The sequence below is a fragment of the Osmerus mordax genome, chromosome 22 (genome assembly GCF_038355195.1).
Source record: "Osmerus mordax isolate fOsmMor3 chromosome 22, fOsmMor3.pri, whole genome shotgun sequence".
Taxonomy (NCBI): domain Eukaryota; kingdom Metazoa; phylum Chordata; class Actinopteri; order Osmeriformes; family Osmeridae; genus Osmerus; species Osmerus mordax.
The window spans coordinates 12,853,260-12,875,719 of NC_090071.1; the positions used below are offsets into that span (position 1 = coordinate 12,853,260).

Sequence of the window (22,460 nt, forward strand, 5' to 3'; positions counted from 1 at the left end):
ACCACCTGGGGGATTATATCTCTATTGCTCCCTGCCTCATATGTCAAGTATGAATGTGTTGCATCGAGGAGGCAGGGAGCGCTTCCCTTAGATCATCCACTCCGCCAAAGTTAAATCTACATGTCCTTGTCATGTAACAATAAATGCTCAAATATAATACGTGATTGTCTTGACTGAACTACTGTTAGGGAAATCAGTTTGTTTTGTTACGCATTTCTGGATTTTTTAAATATTTGTTTTATATCGGCCGATATCGGAATATCGGATTTTTAAATCACCAAATATTTGTATCGGTATCGGCCTTAAAAATCCTTTATTGGTCGGGCTCTAATTTGAACTCAAGCTTGTGTGGTGCGTCGCTATACAGAATCGATGCACCGTTTAGGAATATATTACACTAAAGTAAGTAAATAGTCTGGTTCAATACAGAAGTGAAGTGAACACCATTTTGCTACCTGCATATACCTACAGCTGACAAAAAATACAGCCCAGGCTGGTGTTATCGCAGGAAACCTGGTTGAAATGCAAAACTAGTTGGCTGTGGTAGCTCTACTTAGACTATCTATTTTCCCACCCTTAAAACTTTTTTTTTTTGCACTAGGCCAGGGACATCGTTAGACCCTTTTTACTGGGGCACATACCCCAGTATAAATCTGCTATGCCCCAGTAAAATCTAAAGTTTGAGTTTTAACAATTCACAAACCGATGCCCACGGAATTCCATGTCAGTGCGCTCTTCTGAGCTTGCCAAATAGCCACTGCAGCACGCACACAGAAGTCCAGGTGTCAGACTCGGCAAACAAGTCAGAATTGAGGTAAGCTAAGAAAACATTACAAAACTAAAGAAAGTTTCTACATGATGGGCTACCGATCATCTTATTTTGACTAAAACATAAAAACAATATAACATGAAGCTCAAAAAACATTATTTGCGCTCAAATGAATGCGAAAAAAATTTGCACGCTCGCATTAACTATTGATGTCCCTGCCAAAGCTGATATCAAACTTGCGTCCCTGAACTGTTGTATAGTGGGTTAAGCAAGGGGAGTTTCTATAGCCTAGCAGTGCATTGTGCACAGCAAGCTTGGAATAAAAAAAAAGGGATATGAATAGGGGCCTGTGCCCCAGTAGGGCTTTATGTCTAACAACGCCCCTGCACTAGGCTACATTCACAATGGAGGTGCCAAACATGTAGACTAGCTAGGTATGTTTCCAGGCTGTTATATCAACACCCCGTATTTTTGTACGCCTACCTAGGTATTTTTCCAGGCTGTGATCAGAGATTGTCTAATAAGGGGAGAACTGCCACTCTCGGGAATCTTCCGGCTTCTCTACTGGTTGCAGTTCCACTCAAGGTTCCATATGAGGTATACCCCTCAAAATCCACTTTTCTCAGGATATAATTTTTTTGTCAAGTAATTTGAATGTTGCATTCGAAATGGGATGCAAAGAAAATCCGATTTTTTTAAAGTTGCTTTTTTGTTCTAAAAAAAACATTTAAATGTCAATGACATCATACAATCAGCTTTCATTAGCAGAATGCTAGCGTGTAATGCGCAACAGCGACTCACCCTGTAAGAAATCGAAAGGACATGAGTACTCGTTCATTTAACTTTCGACCTATAATCCATGTTGAACTTGCAAAAACTACAATCAAATCAGATATTTCTCAACGACAATCAGAAAAAAGAGTCCAATTTAGCTGTCTAGCTCTATAGACTCCCATTCATTTGGCACTCGCCCGCAATCACCCCCAGTGGAACTCTGGTGGATATGCAGACAAATTCGGTTGCTCAAGCCTTTGGCAAGCACAACCATTGTTCTCTCTCATATATATGTATTGGGTGTGCCTTCAGCGAGCACAACCTGTTAGAAAGACCAGAGACTGTAATGGGTTTCGCATGCGCAGAGATCTGTTTTCTCAGCAGCATCTCGTGAGTGTGGAAGTTTGCGGCAAAAACAGCAGACAGTCTGCATGGTGTTAAGGCCAATTTATACTTCTGCGTTTTTACGGAGACGGAGACAGGGAACGCCCTCTCCGTCAAGGAACGCCCTCTCCATGCCCTCTCCGAGCCCCTCGGAGAGCTCTACGTGCACCTCCTGATTTTCCTGACTATCCGTCCGTCCGTCATTTTACGGATACCCCTTGGCTGTGATTGGTCCGTATTAAGAACCGCTTGCGTCAGGGGCGGGGGCGGGGTTGCCGTGACCAACAAGACGGAACAGAATCCTTTGACCGCCATTGCTGTAAGTTTACAATTCATATTTCAGCTAAACAGTACATGTAAATCAGCATTTGAATTCAAATGTGACGAGAAATGGGCAGTGTAGTTGCCACCTACTCTTCTGGCAGTGAAGTGTTTTCAACACCCACAGCCTTCGGAGTACTATAAATTCAACCAATCCGTCCGACTCCGTCCGTCCGTCTGTCCGTAACGAGTCAGAGAAGTATAATTCGGCCTTTAGTTTGGTTGTTCCTATACAGTTTAATACAATTTAGTAGAAGTATTCTATTCCAACCGCGAGGATACACGTTACTGGCATCATAGTTATAACTAGAAAGTGCATTTCCTCCAGAAAATGCGTTGGAATGCTGAAAGATGAATTATTTGTTTTTAAATTGCTGAAAATAGGCTACATAAATTAGAAAATACCCGCAAGCTGAATGCTGAAATGAATTTCAAAAATGTGTGAAAAATCGTGGGGCTCAAATGTGTAAGTCTGTTGGATTCCACAGACAACTGTCTACGACCAACACACAATTCTTGGATCTATTGATCCAAAAATGAAGCATGAAAAGTGAAAATTGTAGCAATGCTGGCAAACTAGAAATACTTTTTGAAACTGATTTCGAAGCTCCCCTCCACTCTAAGCGTTTCAGTCAGCACTCTAGGCTCTCACATACACACCCATGTAAATCTCAGAAACGGTTTGAAAAACTCATGAAACATAATCAGTGATATTAAAAAAAGTTGGATAGATATCAAAAAGCTGAATAAAAAAAAAAAATTGTTTAGGGTTTTTTCAACATTTTAAAGTTTAAATGGTGGCTGTAGCTGAAGTATTGAGGAAGAAGAAGGTTAAAAGTTTAAGAAGTTTAAGAGGATTGAGAGGATTTGAAAAAAAACTCCATTGGAAAACCATGTTAAAAATATTATGAATATAGATTTATATTAATTCAAGCATAAGAGGTACAAAGCTGAAAAGTCATAGCACCCATGGCCTGAAACTGCTGAATTTTTTGATAGCTGAACGGTTTTAATAGCTGAAGATTTGAAGGCGCTGAAAGGTGTCGCGGAAGAAATAGAATAATAATATTAATATGAAGAATATGAAGAAGTTGAATAAAGATTCAAAGAACAATACAATACCAATTATAGGTTACTGAAACGGACGTGAATGACCAGTAGATGGCAGCACAATCACATGGTAATCACCATTATTATGCTGTTATTAGCAATTGGTTGTGTGTCTGAGATATGTTTATATTAAGCCTGTATGTGAATGTTATGCATGCATACTAATGTATAATCTGTAATTGATTCTCTTTTCATAGACAAAAAAAAGATGAATAAGAAAAATAAAAGATCCTTGAGTTACACTGAATATGAGTTACACTCATTTATATTTATTATTATTATTAATTATTTTCCCACCCCTAAAAAAGATGAATATTTAAACTACATAGACAACGTCGGTGTCAAATTGATCGTCTTGGTCCCGATTGCATTGCTTGTATTCGCGTGAAATTTACGTTTGACGGATTAGGCTTGAATTAAGTTTTTGTGGCAAAAAAGTGCCTTTTGTGGCCAAAGGAACTCAGTGCTAGCTTAACGTCACAACGTCAGCACACGCATAGATGTGCTATTAAGACTGTTGCACAGCAAGTATCTTTAAAAATATATATATTATTAATTTATTGAGAGCATTTGCAGTTACAGACAACACATACAAGTACACATACACACAACTACAAAATAAATGGTAGGGAGTCAGATGGCTGAGCGGTGAGGGAGTCGGGCTAGTAATCTGAAGGTTGCCAGTTCGATTCCCAGCCGTACAAAATGACGTTGTGTCCTTGGGCAATCCACTTCACCCTACTTGCTTCGGGGGGAATGTCCCTGTACTTTCTGTAAGTCGCTCTGGATAAGAGCGTCTGCTAAATGACTAAATGTAAATGCATAAACAAATCATATCCCAGGGAGTTTGCAAAGTCCAGCAAGGCTAATTAACAAGCAGTCCAATTCATAGCATCACTTACAGTTAGAAGAATTCCAATTTAATTCAGTCACGTGATGCGAAGTGTTTAATATATCTGCACAGTCTTCAGAGCTTTACAGTTCTGTGAATATCTTATGGAGTCCAAATATTCATTGACTTCACTCTCAAACACAGGAAAGAAAGATTTAGAGTCGCTGAACTTACATTTATGGATGTGATATTTAGGGAGTAGGAATAAAAGAATAATAATGAAATATTTTCCTTACTTGTCTGTCTTAAGCTCGACCACACCAAAGAAAACATCCTTAAAACTAAATGAAGAATCCATAACAAAATAGGTTTGGATAAATTCTGATATCTGACCAGAATTTTTCTGTGTAGGAAGATTTCCAAAATAAATGGGAAATATTTTCATCTGGGGTCTCATTTATAAACGTTGCGTACGCACAAAACGGGGCTGAAAATGTGCATACGCCACTTCCCACGCAAAGGTTGTTTTATAAAAAACAAACTTGACGGGAGAATGTGCGGTCCTCCACGCAAACTCTGACCCATCCGTAGGCCTACGCACATTTTGGAAACAGTGGGAATTGGCGACGCAGATGACCGTACTGTATTCAGACTGCAGAAAGTAAATGTGGGAAGAACGATTACTCGTAATATTTATATATTTTGTTTTCCTCACAAACGTTTTTCAGTCCATTTAATCATTATCATGAATATTACATCCAGCAGTGTTATTTGTGCTTGTACTGAGTGATAATTGTTCCATAAACACCTTGTACAATCCAACTCAAATTTTAAATCAAAATTCAGCGCTGTTTCACCATCAGATTGTCCACCACGGGAGTGCAGGAGGGGGAGATGCCCCGACTGCATGGAATGCAGGATAACATCACATATCCTACCTTTACATACACTGTAAAATGTTACCAGGATTTAAAAATATTTAACTGCAATATTTCACAATAAATCATCGTATTATAACTTTACAGGCTTTAACTGCAATAATCCCAATATCATGTTGTAATGTAGAATTTACTGTGAAATCAATGTAGACACAGTAAGTTACTGTGAAAGAAACGATACCAAGATTTCACAGCATTTTGTTGGGTTATTTCACAGTAAAATACTCCTCAAATCATCCTTTGAGATAACCAAGTACATTACTGTAAAACTTGATTTGCACTTGAACTGCGCTGCATTGTGGGATCAAGAAGAGACAGGTGGATACAGCACACGATAGAAGAGCTCGAAGGTACACTCAGAAATGGCATAGTTTATTACATCTATTTGATTTTATTTAAAGTCATTTTCTCAAAATGTATTCATAAAAATTCCTTAGAATGAGGATAAGTCTATTAATTCTTAAATATATTAAACATAATCAATTAAAATATACTATAATGTTTTAAATATGGCTAGCTGTGTAATAAGTAAGATTCAAAACTCGTATGAGATTGGTTTACATGCAATGTTCAGGAAGTGAAATAGTTTTGAGGTGGAAATGAAGTCAGTTTTCTCGCTTTCCCAACCGTTTCTCTTTTCCACCATTTCACCTCGGCGCTGCCTGCCAGGATTGTGACTTTGCTCTGTAACATTAAACTATCTGCAGTCATCCAATTTAGCTGCTAGTAATCTCTGTGCGTATGTTTTACTTGTGCAGTTAATACCGTACTTAACTGATTTTAATAATCAAATCCAGTAAATCCGTCATGATTGCAAACATTTTCGTCTAGTTTGATGTCTCACATGGTCGATGCTTCAGCTAGGGTGGCTAATTTGCGGCTGGCGTCAGTGAAATAAGAACATCAGTATGTTGCCTCAGCTAAAGATTCGTAGCAAGTACTGTTCAAATTATACATACAACTTTGTAGGTTTTTACTAGCTCCAAATTTAGGATGAACTATTAGCTAACTCTGCTGTGGGTCAGCGCGAATGCTATTTTTATAGCTAAGTATTAACATTGGAGTGAACTAGTGTTGCACAGTAAACCTGTACTAAAAAGAGACACTCGCTACATAGTTTCAGTGTCCCTGTGCATACATAGGAGACCATCACTGCAAAAGAGCTGCAGTTCCGGTGCAGACAGGAGAACCTAGCAGAACGCCATCTCTGTAGCACTCCATCCAGTCCAGAACCCGGGGTCCTGAAGTCTCGACTCTTACGATACTCAAACGATGCAATGTTAATATACCTCTCTGATCTAATGAGTCTGGCTAACTGTCGTGACCTCTCAGGTGGGCTATGGCTGCGATGGAGAGCTGGAGAAATGGTTGTTCTGCTAGGTTCTCCTGCACAGGAACGCAGATCTTTTGCAGTGATCGTTAATGAGCCTAACGACGAATCATGGTCAGAATTATGATGGCCCATGCTACACCCCCTACAATGGAAGACAATTCCAGGTTGATGGTAAACAATATAAAACAGTACAAGGGAAGTCCAAAAGTTAAATTGTTGAATTTAATAGTGAATTTAATACTTGTTATCATTATTAAAAAGTTAAAATGTGTTTTGTCTTTGTTGTCTTTGTTCTTGCTTTGACTTTTAATTTAGCAAATCCAAAGCACGTTTGTGTGGTAAAATCAGTTAACAAGTCAAATTTGCAGTATTTTGCAGTGTTATTTAAATTGTAAATGTACAGTAAATTACTGGCTACTAGTTGCATTACTTTTACAGTAAAAAACATAGAAATACAGACAATCACTGTAATTTATATACAGCAAGACGATGTAATTCCACAGCTACATACTGCTATATCACAGTAATCAAATGGCATGACAACTTTGAAGTTACAATATACCGCTGTAGTTGCATTGCATTTTACTGTGAAATGTTTACAGTTCATTATTGTGAAACATGTGCAATACATTACTGTGAAATATTTATAATAAATTACTGTAAAATTACTGTGAAAGTAATGCAACTAGTAGCCAGTAATTTACTGTAAAGTTACAGTGAAATATTTTACAGTGTAACTGCAAAACACAGTGTATAACTAAATATATTTCTTTAATACTGTGCATTGCCAGGGCGCATGCCAGGGCCATTAATATACTGGATTAGCATTCATGAGGTGCTTTGCATTGACCATTTATGGTTAAAAACGGGCGGGGTAAAATGCTGATTCACGTACGCACACTTGTGGGTAATCTGTGATTTATAAAGGGAACATTGCTTACAGGTGTGCAAACGCACGGTTTTATAAATCAGATTTTTGGGGGCGTACGCCATTTTAGGCTTTTGGGCGTACGTACACTTTTAGTAAGAATGCTACGCACAGTTTTATAAATTTACATTTACATTTAGTCATTTAGCAGAGGCTCTTATCCAGAGCGACTTACAGTAAGTACAGGGACATTCTCCCCGAGGGGAGTAGGGTGAAGTGCCTTGCCCAAGGACACAACGTCATTTGGCATGACCGGGAATCGAACTGACAACCTTCAGATTACTAGCCCGCTTCCCTCACCGCTCAGCCACCTGACACCATAAATGTGAACCCAGACCTTTTACAGAAAGAGCTTTCAGATTCAATATCTGGTTTATACCGCTTAAGCACACACTTTTCTGGGTAGAATCTGTGAATTAATTTAAACATAACTTCTCTCAATTTATTAGTAAGCATATATTTAACGGACATTCTCTATTAAACTGTTTCAATATGGGATCATATAAGGAATAGTAACAATATATTTTTGGTATAAAGTCCTAATTGTTTTATTTTTAGTCTGGCGCACCGCAGAAAAGCATAAATTCCCCACAGTAGTATCAGAGAAATCCATATTGTGAGTCAAGTAAAATATTATTCCTGTACCAGTTTTCAAAAAATAAAGATTTGTTTTTGAAGAGAATGTCCTTATTATGCCAAATGTAATATCGATGAGGTGAAAAGTAATGTTTGAATAAAAGAGACCAAGCCAAAAGCATTGATTGGGATTTTGCTAATATTGTAATTGCATAATAACAGAAAATTCAGGCCACCGATTTTAGAGAAAATATCGTTTGGAATAAAATTCCATAGTGATGTTGGATTATTAATGAATTGTCTGAGCCAGTTGATTTTTGATTGTGTTGCTTAAAGTTCAAGTCCAAAAAATGAAAGCCCCCACACTGATTTGTGTTCATTATTACAGACTTTTTGACAAAATGAGTTTTGTTTTTCCACACGAAATTAAACAACATTGTCATGTATTATTTTCAATACCCCACAATCAACATCCAAAGAGGCCGCCAAATAAGCAAGTCTGGAAATTCCCTCTGCTTTTGTCAGCAACACTCTTCCTCTCAAGGATAAGTCTCTTTGTAGCCAAGAGTTTAACTTCTTTTTTGTCTTTTCAATGATTGGGCAACATTTTTATGGACTTCTTATATTGTGGTCTTTAGTTATTATTGTTCCCATGTATGTAACCTGATCCTTCACAGGGATATCACATATAGTTGAAACATCACATTCTTTAACTGCCATTAGTTCACATTTTCTTAAGTTTAATTTGAGACCTGAAGCTTGTGAAAATCCTCTGATCAACTCTATCGCAGGGGGAATCTGGGAGGAAGTACCAAATTTCAATTTTACTGCACTACCACCATTTTCATACAGGGTCCTGACAGTTCTGCAAAAGCCATCTCCAAACTCTTTAAGCACTTGCAGGATAAAACCACGTGTGAAACGCCTTATAAAAATCAACGAACAAAATGAAACTGTTGTCAGTGATAAGATCATTATAATCCAACAAATCTATCACCAATCTAATATTATTTGCAATATGTCGTTTTTCCTCATGAACCCAGATTGTGATTCATCTATAATAGAGTCTAACACTTCTTTAAGTCTATTAGCGAAAACTAGTGCAAAATATTTGAAATCGTTATTTAACCCTTGTGTTATCTTCGGGTCATTCTGACCCATCAATCATTGTGACCCACCTTCGTATTGAGACAAATTTACCTCATACAAAAACAAAGTGAAGCATTTTCTTTTAACTGTCGGGCTGTCTCAGACCCCCCACATTGGAATGGTTAAAAGAAAATTATTTTTATTTGTTTTTGTATTGGGTAAAATTGGGTAAACACAACGATGGTTCGTTATGAACCTTTGGGTCATGTGACCCGAAGGCAGCACGAGGGTTAAGAGTGATAGGACGCCAAATCTCTTGACAGTTTCTATCCTTGTCTGGTTTTGGAATCAATGTGATGACACACATAGTTGTTGGAAGAGCTTTTTTCTCTAAAACTGTTACCAGAAAGGGAGTTAGTAATTCATCAAACATTTTGTACAATTCAGCAGTTAAACACCCTGGTCTTGTTGTTTTTGAGATTTTTAATCGCCTTCAACACCTCCTCTTGGGCAATGCCATCATCACAGTAGTCTCTATCTTCTGGGGATATAATTCTACAATGGCTGATAAGAGTCCATAAATGATTTAGTTGTTACCTTGCAGTAATTAGATGTGTATAGATTGTTATATAAATTATAGCAGTGGACGGCTAACTCTCTTGGATCGTCAATAATTTTTCCCTCCACTTTAATTTGATATACAGTAGCCAGTGCATTTTTACTCTTTTCAAGTCTAAAGAAGTAGGCAGAGTTTTGTTCACCCTCTTCCATCCATCGTTTTCTTGACCTCATATATGCTCCCTTAGCTTTTGATTTATAAATGTAATCTAAATTATTTTGTAATTTGGGAGTCAGGTGGCTGAGCGGTTAGGGAAGCGGGCTAGTAATCTGAAGGTTGCCAGTTCGATTCCTGGCTGTGCCAAATGACGTTGTGTCCTTGGGCAAGGCACTTCACCCTACTTGCCTCGGGGAGAATGTCCCTGTACTTACTGTAAGTCGCTCTGGATAAGAGCGTCTGCTAAATTACTAAATGTAATTTCGTACATTCACATCTTTCCTCATTAGATAGAGACTTTTGTTAAGAAAGAAACGCTAGTCTTCAACTGCTCGTCTGTTTTTGGCCAAATCACCACCAAAGCTCCTGAGAAACCTCCCGACTCATATTTTAGAAGCTCCCAATTTGTCCCATAAGCTTTCTGAGAGTCTGCTTTAATCCAAAAGTGTTCAATCAATTCTTTGACTCTGTTTGACCTGGGCTGCGTTTCCCTAAAGCATCGTAAGCTTAAGTTGATCGTAGAATCCATCGTACGATGGATCTTAGTTTTACGGGCCGTTTCCCGAAGCCATCGTAGCCATAGAGCATGTAAGAAATAACGATGGTTTGTTATTTTGCACGTAGAAAACTACGATCCATTGTTCGCGGGAAACGCAGGCCAGATCATGTTCAAGGAGGGAACTACTAAGTTTCCAAAATGAGGCTTTTGGGCCAGAGGATTGATCCGAGGACAGAGTTATTGAGAGGTAAATCGCTTTGTGATCGGTCAATGCAGTGTTACTGATATTGACTGAAATGTTGTTCCTCGTTAAACATCTGGAAACTAACCAGTAGTCAATTCTGGATTGTCTTGAGCAGTCCTTATTGGACCAGGTATACTGTCTGTCATTTGGAAACTGTTCCCTCCAAACATCAACCAGGTCAAATGTATCCATGAGACAACTTAACACAGAGTTAGGAGGCCCTGATCTCCTTGGTGGCCATCTGTCTAACATATTATTCATCGCTATATTAAAATCTCTACCCACAACTAAAGAGGCATAAGGGTATTTGTTCAACCAGTATGATATGTTATCCTCTATGGTATCAAGAAGCATGTTATTCTCCACAAAGGAGTTGATCCATATGTTTATAATGATTATTGTATGATTATTTGTGGTAATTACCATTATGAGAAAATGCCCTGAAGAATCTAAATCGGTATTTACATTTACATTGAGTCATTTAGCAGACGCTCTTATCAAGAGCGACTTACAGTAAGTACAGGGACATTCTCCCCGAGGCAAGTAGGGTGAAGTGCCTTACCCAAGGACACAATGTCATTTCTCACAGCCGGAATCGAACCGGCAACCTTCTGATTACTAGCCCGCTTCCCTAACCGCTCAGCCACCTGACTCTCTATTTTGAATATTCCCATTAAAATTGTACCTAAAGATTCCTACACCAGCTGAGTTTGTAACGGTGGCAACCCCAGGTAGTGAAAGTTCGGGCGCCAGGCAGGCCCAAAATCCTGCCAATTACTAGGGTGTGATACCGTCAGCAATTAAGGAAAATATAACGAATGCAAATAAGGAGAACAGCTCAGAAGCTTGATGCAAGTGTATGTAGTACTCTTTATTAAACAATAAACACACAATCAATAACCAACAATTCCCCCTTGGACCCACGTCAAGGCAAACAAAACAAAAAAAAACATCAGCAACTTAAATGCCTGTATCCACGACACTCAAAACACAAAATAAACAAAACGATGCAGCGAAACAGTCTGTGGTGTGTAAGGGTGCGTGTTATGTAGGTGTGGGTGCGTTTATGTGGTGGTGGAGCGGCTTGAGAGTCGCACAGCTTAGTGTACGAGACGAGCAAGGTGTTCTCCAGTCTGGACTCATGGACACGTTAGACGCCACGGATCTGCCCTGGTCCCCATGAAGATAGAACGGCAGGTTGGCGGTTCACGTTGACGACCACTTTTGGATCTCCATGTGGGCGATCCGGCCTTTTCGGTGCCGGGTGGTTCTCCGTGTCGCGTCTGGAGGTCTTCACCGGACCACGGACTCCAGCACTTGCGGTCGGTAGGCAAGCGTCGCTATGACTCGTATTTCAAAATAACTGGATAATTCCTTCAGGCTCCGTCTGTGTCTGTTTCCTGTGTCTGTTGCTCGCTCCCTTGCCATTCATTCGGAGCACCCTAATATACGCAGGGACCACTCCCACATTGACATGAGTGGAAGCCGCGTTCCTGACGTGACCCGTATAGGTTAAAGCAGCGGCATGAATTAGGCACTCTGCTACAAGTTTTCTAATTCATGTGCTAACCAGATGTTGTCTTGTGAACTCGTGAACTTGTGAACAAAAATTACTGTCATTGGCTGTTGAGTGACATTCTTGATACAAGCAAAAATCTGTCTTATTTTCTTTGCAAACTAAAACAGAGTCTTGCATTTCACACAATTTTTAAGACCCCTGGCATTAATAGACATTAAAGACAAAGACAACAATATCAGGTATAACCTGAAAACTGGAAAAATACACAAGATAGAAAGTTGTTATAAACTTTGTGATAGAAAAAACAAACCCCTAGCAAAACACATATATTTTGAGAAATCTACCCCAGAAATAAAGCTATGACCTTTGAGGAAAACATTTAGGCCCCGTTTACACGGAGGAAAAACGCGTATATTTTCATGCGGTTTGGCCTTTCACTTACACGAAAACGGAGGTTTTATCACGGAAAACGATCATTTCTAAAAACTCCGGCCAAAGTGGAGATTTCTGAAAACTCCGTTTTTGTGTTGGCGTGTGCACTAGGTTAAACAGAGTTTTAGGTTCTCAAACGTCACAGTATGCGACTAAAAATGCATCACGTCATGTGAGCGTCCTATGTTTGTAGTAATGTAATGGGGTCATTTATTTGTGAATCGCGTTACATTTGTGAATCATCCAACGCTAGCGCGGCAGCGCCAAACACAAAGCGGAGCCCGTCTAAAGGCTGTTTATCAATCCGAAGAACGCGAAGTTGAGATGTGTGTTTTCTTGGCTATTGCACAATACCCTGGACTCGCAGCACACTGGCATTATCAGCACAACATTTTATAAACTTTTGCTGTATAGTGGAGGGAGTCAAGTGGCTAAGCGGTTAGGGAATCAGGCTAGTAATCTGAAGGTTGCCAGTTCGATTCCCTGCCGTGCAAAATGACGTTGTGTCCTTCAACCTACTTGCCTCGGGGGGAATGTCCCTGTACTTACTGTAAATTGCTCTGGATAAGAGCGTCTGCTAAATGACTAAATGTAGTGCTTGTGTATTACATTTGTGTTAAATATAGGGTCATACTTAATAAAGTTCAAAACAAACTAAACATTTGTGATTGTCATTTCACAAATTTGATAGGATTATGATAAAATGCAGCAACTAGTGTCTGCACTGCACTGCGATGTTAGCTAGGTTATCAAAAAGTCGGACCAAATTTACAAATTAGCCGTTTCATCAATAAAATAAGCACATTTTCAGCAACTACACTGCCCACTCAAAAATAAAATATTTTTTTTTGCGATAAAAAATAGGTAATAAGTAATAGGTAAAGGTAATAGTCAGCAAAACAATTGACTTTTAACCTCCAACATGACGTGCTCTCTGCCCTGCTGACAGCCATCTCTGTACAACTCTGTCTGGCTGAAACTGTGAAACCTCTGGTCCCTCAATGCTAATATATAAAATCTTCCATAGCATTTCATCAGTATGATACTGAGTACCCAAGTCAACACCATTCTTCCGTCTTAATTATGTGATATGCCGTTGTTATAAGTCGTGCAATAACACTATGGGTGTCTGCATTTAAATTCCTGACCAGCATGGTCAACGGACCGGAAGATGGATTGTCAACCACCTGCTTAGCTGTCATGCAAACCAGGTGCTGTCTGCTATTAGCATGGCTGGTGAGGGATTGTTTTGGAAAATTGTCGGTGCCTGTGTAAAAATATCCACTTTTGTCTGCTTTAGACGGACGACACAGTGCATCTTAGTCCATAAAAAAAAGTTGCTTCTGTTTGAGCCTCTATGGTTTGAGCTCGTAGCTCTCTTTTGCTGCCATCTTCACTTCAGTGTCTGCGCCAGTCTCGCGCCAGTTGTTAACAAATTTATTGAGATGAGAGAATTAGAATTTGACAACCACTCATCACTCACTACTCAACTTTTGATTGGCCAACGGTGTGCCTCACAAGCTGCAAAGTTATTTATGCATTTAGCAGATAACAAAACATGCAGTATGTTAAGTTTTACAATTAGATTTTTTTTCTTCAATCAATGCTTTGCAGTGGCCCTATCGGGACAGTGAGTTGCTAGTTTAACTGTCCCAACGTTACTTTTTACTAGCCCGGGGCCATCATTATTGTCGAGCCCTGACGGCGGTTGGAACATGCATCTCTGGAGTGGGGTCCCAGTCTGTGAGTGATGTCCACGGAAAGGCCAGTTGGTCTGCGGTGTCTGGTAAGACCTGGCTGAGTAGGTGCACCAATTCGTTTTGCCATTTTCTCCTGCTTGTTCCTTGACCCCAGAAACACGTAGATTCCACTCCTTTTGTAATTATTAAGTTCATTGCACCTGTCACGGAGCACACCGTTTTCTTTCTCCAGGAGTCCAACTTTTTCCTCTAGAGTTTCAACTTTGTCTGTTGCTTCTTTTATTTGTTTCCCCATATATTCCATAGCGCCAGTGACACTTTTTATGGAGCAAGTATTATCTTTAACTGTCGCTTCCAACGAATGCAACCTCCTCAGTGACTCTTCTTGCATCTTTTCAACACTCTCCATTACTGTTAGCAGAACAGAATTAGGCACAGACTGACCTTCCTTGTCATCAAGTGTTTTACTTCTCTTGGCGGCTCGCGGCTTCGGCGCATTTGGCAACGGTTGCGCCGAGTCCAAGCCCACCTGCTCCGGCAAAGTCACCTCCAGCTCGCCTTCCTCGACCTGCAGAGCCTTCTTGGCGTATGAGTACATTATGCCAGTGGCGATTTTAGACCCTTTTTAGGGGTGCTCAAGCACCCCTAAATTTCATCTCAGCACCCCTAAATATAATAATATATATATATTTTTAATATTGTTTATTATCATTTGATGCTGGTAGTTCATGAAGAAAGGGACATCCTTATTTTTTTCATTCATTCAATATTTTGCATAATAATACATAAATGTATTACTTGTTATCCAGTGAAATTAGGGATTTATATTAGCAAGGGGGTTTAGCACTTTTGCAAGGCACTGTATTCATGTCACATTCTCATTGGGGGCTGAGCACCCCTAAAGGTCTGATCCTAGAATCGCCCCTGCATTATGCTGCTAATATCTTTGTCCATTTTTTAAGAATATGTGAGTCAACCGAGGACTACTGTCCGAATAGAAGAAATAACAGTCCGTTCCGTTTGTAAAGTTAGCTAACCCTTAGGTTATCAGAGAGTGGTTTGCGTTAGCCACTAACTTTAGACGGTTTTTAAAAAGCCGAAAAAGTAAGGAAACACGTAGAAAAACATATTCTTCAAGAAGTCTCTGAGTTTTCAAGTATTAGGATAGCATTTGAAAGCCCTCATTTCATGTTAACTGTTCAACAAACCGAGGTTTGCTAATTCATACTGCAGAGCAACAACAGAGTGATGTTACCGCGACGCCATCTTGCCGTCCCTCTCGCACAGCAAGTATCGTATTGTGCCGTGGTGTACTAGCAGCATCTTACATTTAAGCAAAGTAAGTAATGTCACATTAAATAATGTATTTAAACTCCAGCTTGTGTGGTGCGTCGCTGTCTTCAATGCCACAGCCTAAATGTCAAAAGAAACGTTTTTCATTTCCGGCGCATTCAAACAATCCCCTCAGTGAAGTTTGGCTATCAACAGCAGCTAGGCTACCTGTAGCTTGCTCGTAGCACAATTTACCAGGGTCAGCTTCTCCACGCAGGGCTGTAGACTGACACGAAACGGTCGCATTTGGCATTGTTACTGAAAATTATCGCTTCCAGCAAACTTCTTTTGAATTAGCCATTTCCCCCTAAATAAATGTCAAGCTTATTTAAAGGGGTGATTGACTGGGTTTTTGGGGTATTTCACACTGTTCCTTAAGGTCTCCGAAAAGGGTATGTAACATTGGTTGGGTTGAAAATGGCCCGGGTGCTGTTCTATGCCCCCTGATAGATCCTCTGAAAAAACACTAGCTTTTCTCCTGTTATGGTATGCTCATTAATATTTAGATGAGCTGCGTGCTGATTGGTTGGTTTTCAACGAGTGAAGCTGGGGAGCAAAAACGCAACACGGCCAACAGCACTCACTGAAACACCGAAGGTGGAGACAAAACACGCAAATAAATCTATTGTGTCTACACAACACTGTTTTCAACAGATTGACTACATATCATTTGAAATTATAACGTTAGTTGTTTCCACTTCTGTTGTCGAAGCAAACTGGATTGACTTAGCCAGGTGGGTAGAACATTACAGCTTAGCAACCAAACTCGTGATTCAACTCGGCTTCAGTTAGCTAGCTCTAGCTATCTTGCTGAAAAATAACCTGTAGTGATGGGAAGTTCGGATCATTTTACTGATTCGGTTCTTTGAATCTCGTTAAGTAAAATGAATGCATCTTTTTTCGAGTCATTCGTTCATTTCAACGGGGGGGAGCTATCCGTCCACTGCAAACACGTATCATATTCTCATGTAGGTTAGTGCATGACGTGCACCAGCAGATACTATTTTAAAAGAAATTCCTGCATTGAAATAATGTATCATGACAGTTTGTATGATTTGGTCATTTATTATCACACTAGCATTTAATTATCACGGCAAACAATTACACTGCACTAAATTGTAAGTGTAAATGTAAAGTGAAAATAACAAAACCAGTCAGTATGATGACTGGAGCGAATATCATTCACATCTTACTAAAACAGCGGCCACGCGAAAGGGAATAAAGAAACTGTTTCCTCTACTAAAAAATACAATGCGGGTCACGTGAAAAAAAGGATCCAAAGACTCGTAGAACGACCGAGTCGGGAAATGAACGAATCATTCGTTTCCTCCAGTACAGAGCCTATGCAGGTCATGTGAAAAATTATCCAAAGACTCGTAGAAAGACCGAGTCGGGAAATGAACGAATCGTTCGTTTCCTCTAGCTACCACTACAGAGCCTATGCAGGTCACGTGAAAAATGATCTGAAGACTCGTAGAAAGACCGAGTCGGGAAATGAACAAATCGTTCGTTTCCTCTAGCTACCACTAAAGAGCCCATGCAGGTCACGTGAAAAATGATCCAAAGGTTTGTCGAAAGATCGAGTCGGGAAATTAACAAATCGTTCCCTCTAGCGTTTCCTCTAGCTGCCACTACAGAGCCTATGCAGGTCACGTGAAAAATGATCCAAATACTCGTACCCGAAGACCGAGTCGAGAAATGAACGAATCATTTATGTTTACTTGGACGAGCCTATGCAACAGTCCCGATGCGCGGCCACGAGAAAATGAACGAATCACTCTTTGAACGTTACCGGTTCCATCCAAATAGGCCTAATGAAACGTAAAAATGAATAAATAAACAGGGTTGTCAAGCCTCTGTGAAGGGGCTGAAATGCGTGTGTCTCACGGTCCGGTCAATGCAGTCGAGAAATGAACGAATCATTTATGTTTACTTGGACGAGCCTATGCAACAGTCCAGATGCGCGGCCACGAGAAAATGAACGAATCACTCTTTGAGAGGACTCGTTACTCCCGAGTCCTTGTAAGTCCTTGTAACGATTCGTTCAAAATGAACGAATCGTTCACGAACGACACATCACTAATAACCTGACAAAGATCTGGACAAACATGCGTCGTGAATTGTAGATTTACATAACAACACAGGTTATTTATTTGAATGAAACAGTCAGGAACATGAAACAACGTTAGCCCCATTGCCAATAAACTAGGCTAAATCATCACACATTCTACCTATGCTCTTGCGTTAGCAAGCTAAACTAGTTCACATGTCTACAGTCTAGGTGTTTTCGCTATCTAGCTGTTCTTGCATTCTTTGCAAATCAGCGTCTAGCTAACATTGACTAGACGGGCAGGGCTGATGTTTGTCTATACCGTAGCAGAGAACATCCCTGTGCAGTTCGACCCTCGACACATTTGCGCGAACCATTTCACCAAGGACGGTTTTGAAAACCTGGGACAATGTAAAGCAGGATTTGCTATGAAGCAGTTGCTGAAAAGAGGTGCGTTTCCGACCTTACGTTCATCACAACTGCATCACAACAAGTTGTAGTATGATTTTGTCGGTAACAGTTATTCGCAATGCTAACGTATCCTGTATCTAGCACCTGCCTTTCTCCAATTCTTTCAAATAGATAATCTAGACGGGCGTTAGCAATAGGCCAGACTGCTATTCGTTTTCTGGCAATTTTTTCGTAAGCATCCCTTCTAATGCCGACTACAGCTAGTCTAGCTAGAGTCATTTGCTAAGTAAAGTATGTTGATGTGTTTAGAAACGTATTTAGCATTCTACCTATGCTAGATACAGGAGACGTTAGCATTGCTAATAACTGTTAGCGACAAAATCATACTGTACTTACAGCTTGCGATGAGCATACGGTCGGAACAGCATCTTTTCAGGTTCAGCTTCTTAGCAAATCCTGCTTGAAATTGACCAAGGTTGTCAAAACTGTCTTGGGTGAAATGTTTAGAGCAAATGAATAATTAAGTGTCGAACTTCGCCGGGATCTTCTCATAAACAAACAGCATCCATGCCTGTCGAATGTTCGGCTCCTTGAGAAGACTATGAGTGTTAGCCTTCCCTGTACAGCCTGGAACACAGCATTTACGACCGTGGTCCATTTTCAATATCCTTGTTATAATTCAAAACGTTCTTCTTTGTAATTCCTTAAAAGTAGCCTACAAAGAGCAGCGTGCAGCTAAACTAGTATCGGAGATCTACGCTACCTCGGACTGGGCAAGAACACCAGTGAGTGGGCTGGTCTGGATGTACATTTTGGGGCGTGACAAAGATACAGCCCAGAGCCAAAAAAGGCAGGCCACCGGACTGACGTCAGTCCGGTGGCTTTGTTGAAAAGCTACCGTTTTACAGCCACATTTTTTCATTTTGAGATTTGTATAGGAAAGAGGTGTCAATGGACTTTGAGGTTCACTGTATGTTCATTTTACCCACCGAACTGTCGTTATTCAACTATGACCAGGGATGTAGTGGGGGCTAAACGCACGTAAACGCCGTTTACGCACCTCCCGAAATTCGTAAATAACGTTTATCCACCTCTAAATTGCAGAAATTGCGTTTATCCACTTCTAAATAGCGTTTATGCGCGTTTACGCACATCTAAGTTCCCTGCGCCTCGTATTCTGCTGTTGGAATAATCCTAAATAAATTTGGTGTAATTTTAAAACACCAAAGACTAAATTTCATATTGTTTAACATATAAACGCTGTAGTCTGAATAATTTCATCTGCGCTGTAGGGTCTGTGACCCTTCAATCAATGCGCTGCGGCGGCGACACCAATCAAGATCCACAAAGTATGTACACACACGTTGTGGATTAGTTTACCTGTTCGGAATGGATTAATTAGCCATGGATATCAGGCGATTTTTGAAGAGACCATCGAGTGCTCCCACTCCCACAGATGCCCGCAAAAGGCCTCAAGTACAGAGTGATCAATTCACGTTTGTAAACGTTGTTTTGGTTTGCACAACATCACATTAAGACAGGGACAAACGGCTAGCCTACTATTATTAACGTTCTTTTAATTACGATGATGCAGATACAAGCCAACCTTACCGGTTCCATCCAAATAGGCCTAATGAAGCGTAAAAATAAATAAATAAACAGGGTTGTCAAGCCTCTGTGAAGGGGCTGAAATGCGTGTGTCTCACGGTCCGGTCAATGCGTGGGGGGGGGGTTGAAACAGACGTGAAAGCTCGTCTCGGGGGGGGGGGGGGGGGGTTGACGACCCTGTAAATAAATAAATAATAAAATTCATAGTTTACCCACCTCTATTTTTACCATTACACCACTGACAAGGTAAGATTGTTTTTGCAATCAATGACTCCTTTAAGTTTTGGGGGGCTTATTTTCAGTTAGCAGATAGTACTGTTTGAAGTGCAATTCCATCTGAAATACTGCCGGTGACAACGTTGTTAGAATAGCTATTTTCAAAGGGGGATCAGCTTGTTTCAAAGGGGGTTCCTAATGAATGAATGCAATATGAGTAGGTATGAGTATGTTTAAGTCATAGAGGTTAGGACCATTTTACACCGGATTGCCCAATATCTTCGTTTGATCCAACTTTTCAACTGAGGCTACTATAGCTTATCACTATTCCTTCATGCAGGGGAAATGAGAAGACAACCGTTTCATTCTACACTTCACTTTTTGTATTTTGAATTGTAAATGAGCAGCAACAAATGTATGCAATCTTCATAAATAATAAGTAGGCATTTTTATCGTTTTAACAAATCGAGGCGACAAATCCAAGGCAACATATCAACAACATCAATTCGTCTTCTGTCTGCTTCAGATACTTTTTTTAAACGCGAAGCGATTGCGGGGCGTTTGCGGACCTGTGCAGAAACCATATTTGGTTGTTTTAGTTTTTTTTTAGGCAACTTAGGCTACTTTGTTGCCGAGCAGATGCTACATTGTTAAGGTCAATGGCTACATCTCCAAGGCAACCGCTTGTTGCTAGGTCCATAAAACTGTTTATTTACACTAGTATATAAGAAACAGAAATATCAGTTGTAAAAATTAAGGTTAATAAACGAACCCATCTGCAACTGACGCAAGCAAGCGCACCCTACAATTTCCCCATAAATTTGACCAAGGCCGTAGCCATGGAGTCAACATTGGGGGGCCAAATAAAATTTGTTATGATAATTTCGGACAGCGTGCGTGGTTGCCTGTCGTAGCGTAGCACATTATTTTACTTTTTTGTATTTTTATAGCAATATATTGGGGGGGACATTTTGACCATATTTGAATATTGGGGGGGGGGATGCCCCAAATATATATTATAATTACGGCCTTGAATTGTACCCTCTCTAGTTAAATAATTACTATTTCACAGAGCACTCTATCCTGCAGTTTGTGTTCAATTGTATTAGGATGGTTACTGAATTGACTGAATATTTCACAGCCCCACCTAGAATAATTTTCACCAGCTGCCACTGAAATGAGCAATTTGCTAATGTTCCTTTTTGTGCTCGTCCCTTGTTCGTATCCGCGAGCACGTTTTCAGGCAACCTTTCTTCACCTAAGCAAATAAATGGGGTGCTAGTTTACCCATTTCGGATTGTTTTCAAACTTAGCAAAAATCAGGAAAAATTATTCTATGAAAAAGCTAGTAGTTCGAGCCAGGTTCGAGAATCGAAAAAAAATATTGGGGAAGATATTTTTTGCTATGTTGACTGGAGGTAATAGAATAAAAACCACCGGACGAGTCGGGTAGCAAATCGGAAATGCAATACCACCTACATCCACCGGGGCCGTTGCCTCAAGCCGAGGGGTGGGCGTCTGGGACAGGCTCTCCGTAGACGGGCTCTGCTGTGATTCAACACCCTGTATTTTTGTACGCCCTTCGACCTAGCTCCTGCCATTCCCACACATCAGTAGCAGAGCCTGTTTAAGGAGAGCCTATCCACTCCCTATTAAGCCCCATTGTACCGAATTTGGTTGCAGTTCCACCAGAGTTCCACTGGGGGTGATCGCGAGCGAGTGCAAAATGAATGGGAATATATGGAGCTAAACGGCTACATTTGTCTCTTTCGCCTGATTGTTTTGAGAAATCTCAGATTTGATTGTAGTTTGTGCATGTATTATAGATCGAAAGTTGAATGAACAAGTACTTATGTCCTTTCGATTTCTTACAGGGTGAGTCGTTGTTGCCCATAACACGCTAGCATTCTGCTAATGAATGCTGATTGGTTAGTGAAGGACTGACTATGACCAGAGATCCCGCTTGATGGTATCTGAAGCGGAACCAGAATGTCAGAGCATTAGCAACATTAGCAAGCCAAAACTCTTTCTAGCATGTGTATTGACAGAGAGAGCCTAACCTGTCAGCTGTGTTGTCGATGCCTCGAGAGAAAAAAGGAAGTGACCAGAGCTTGCCGCAAAGCAGTATTTCTGGTCGTACGATGTGTATGACGTCATTGACATTTTCAAAGGCTTTTTAGAACAGAAAGGCGACTTTTAACAGATTTCTTTGCCTACCCTTTCAAATTCAGATTTCAAATTAATCGACAAAATATTATATCCTGAGAAAAGTGGATTTTGAGGGGTATAGCTCCATAGACCTCCATTCATTCTGCACTCGCTCGTTAGCGCCCTCATATGGAACTAGAGTGGAAGTGCAATCAGTATAGAACCCGGACATTTCCCGAGAGTGGCAGTTCTCCCCATATTAGACATTCTCTGTCAGTAGTCTAGTAGTGATGGGCATTCCAGCTCTTTTTCCTGAGCCAGCTTGTTTCAGCTCACTGAAAATAGTCTATTTTGGCTCCCAAACGGCTCTTTAAAAAATAAATGTTTTAACTATGACTTTGACTATGATAGGTGTGAAAACAATTCTAATTAAATTATTAAATGAAATCATACTTTAACCACAATGTCTTTA

General features: G+C 40.2%; 1 protein-coding gene across 2 annotated transcripts in view; it reads right to left on the reverse strand.

Annotated features, from left to right (window-relative positions):
• Positions 1 to 22,460, reverse strand: part of si:ch73-204p21.2 (uncharacterized) — a 35,861-nt gene that overhangs the window by 11,538 nt on the left and 1,863 nt on the right. The gene's annotated exons all lie outside the window — the stretch shown is intronic.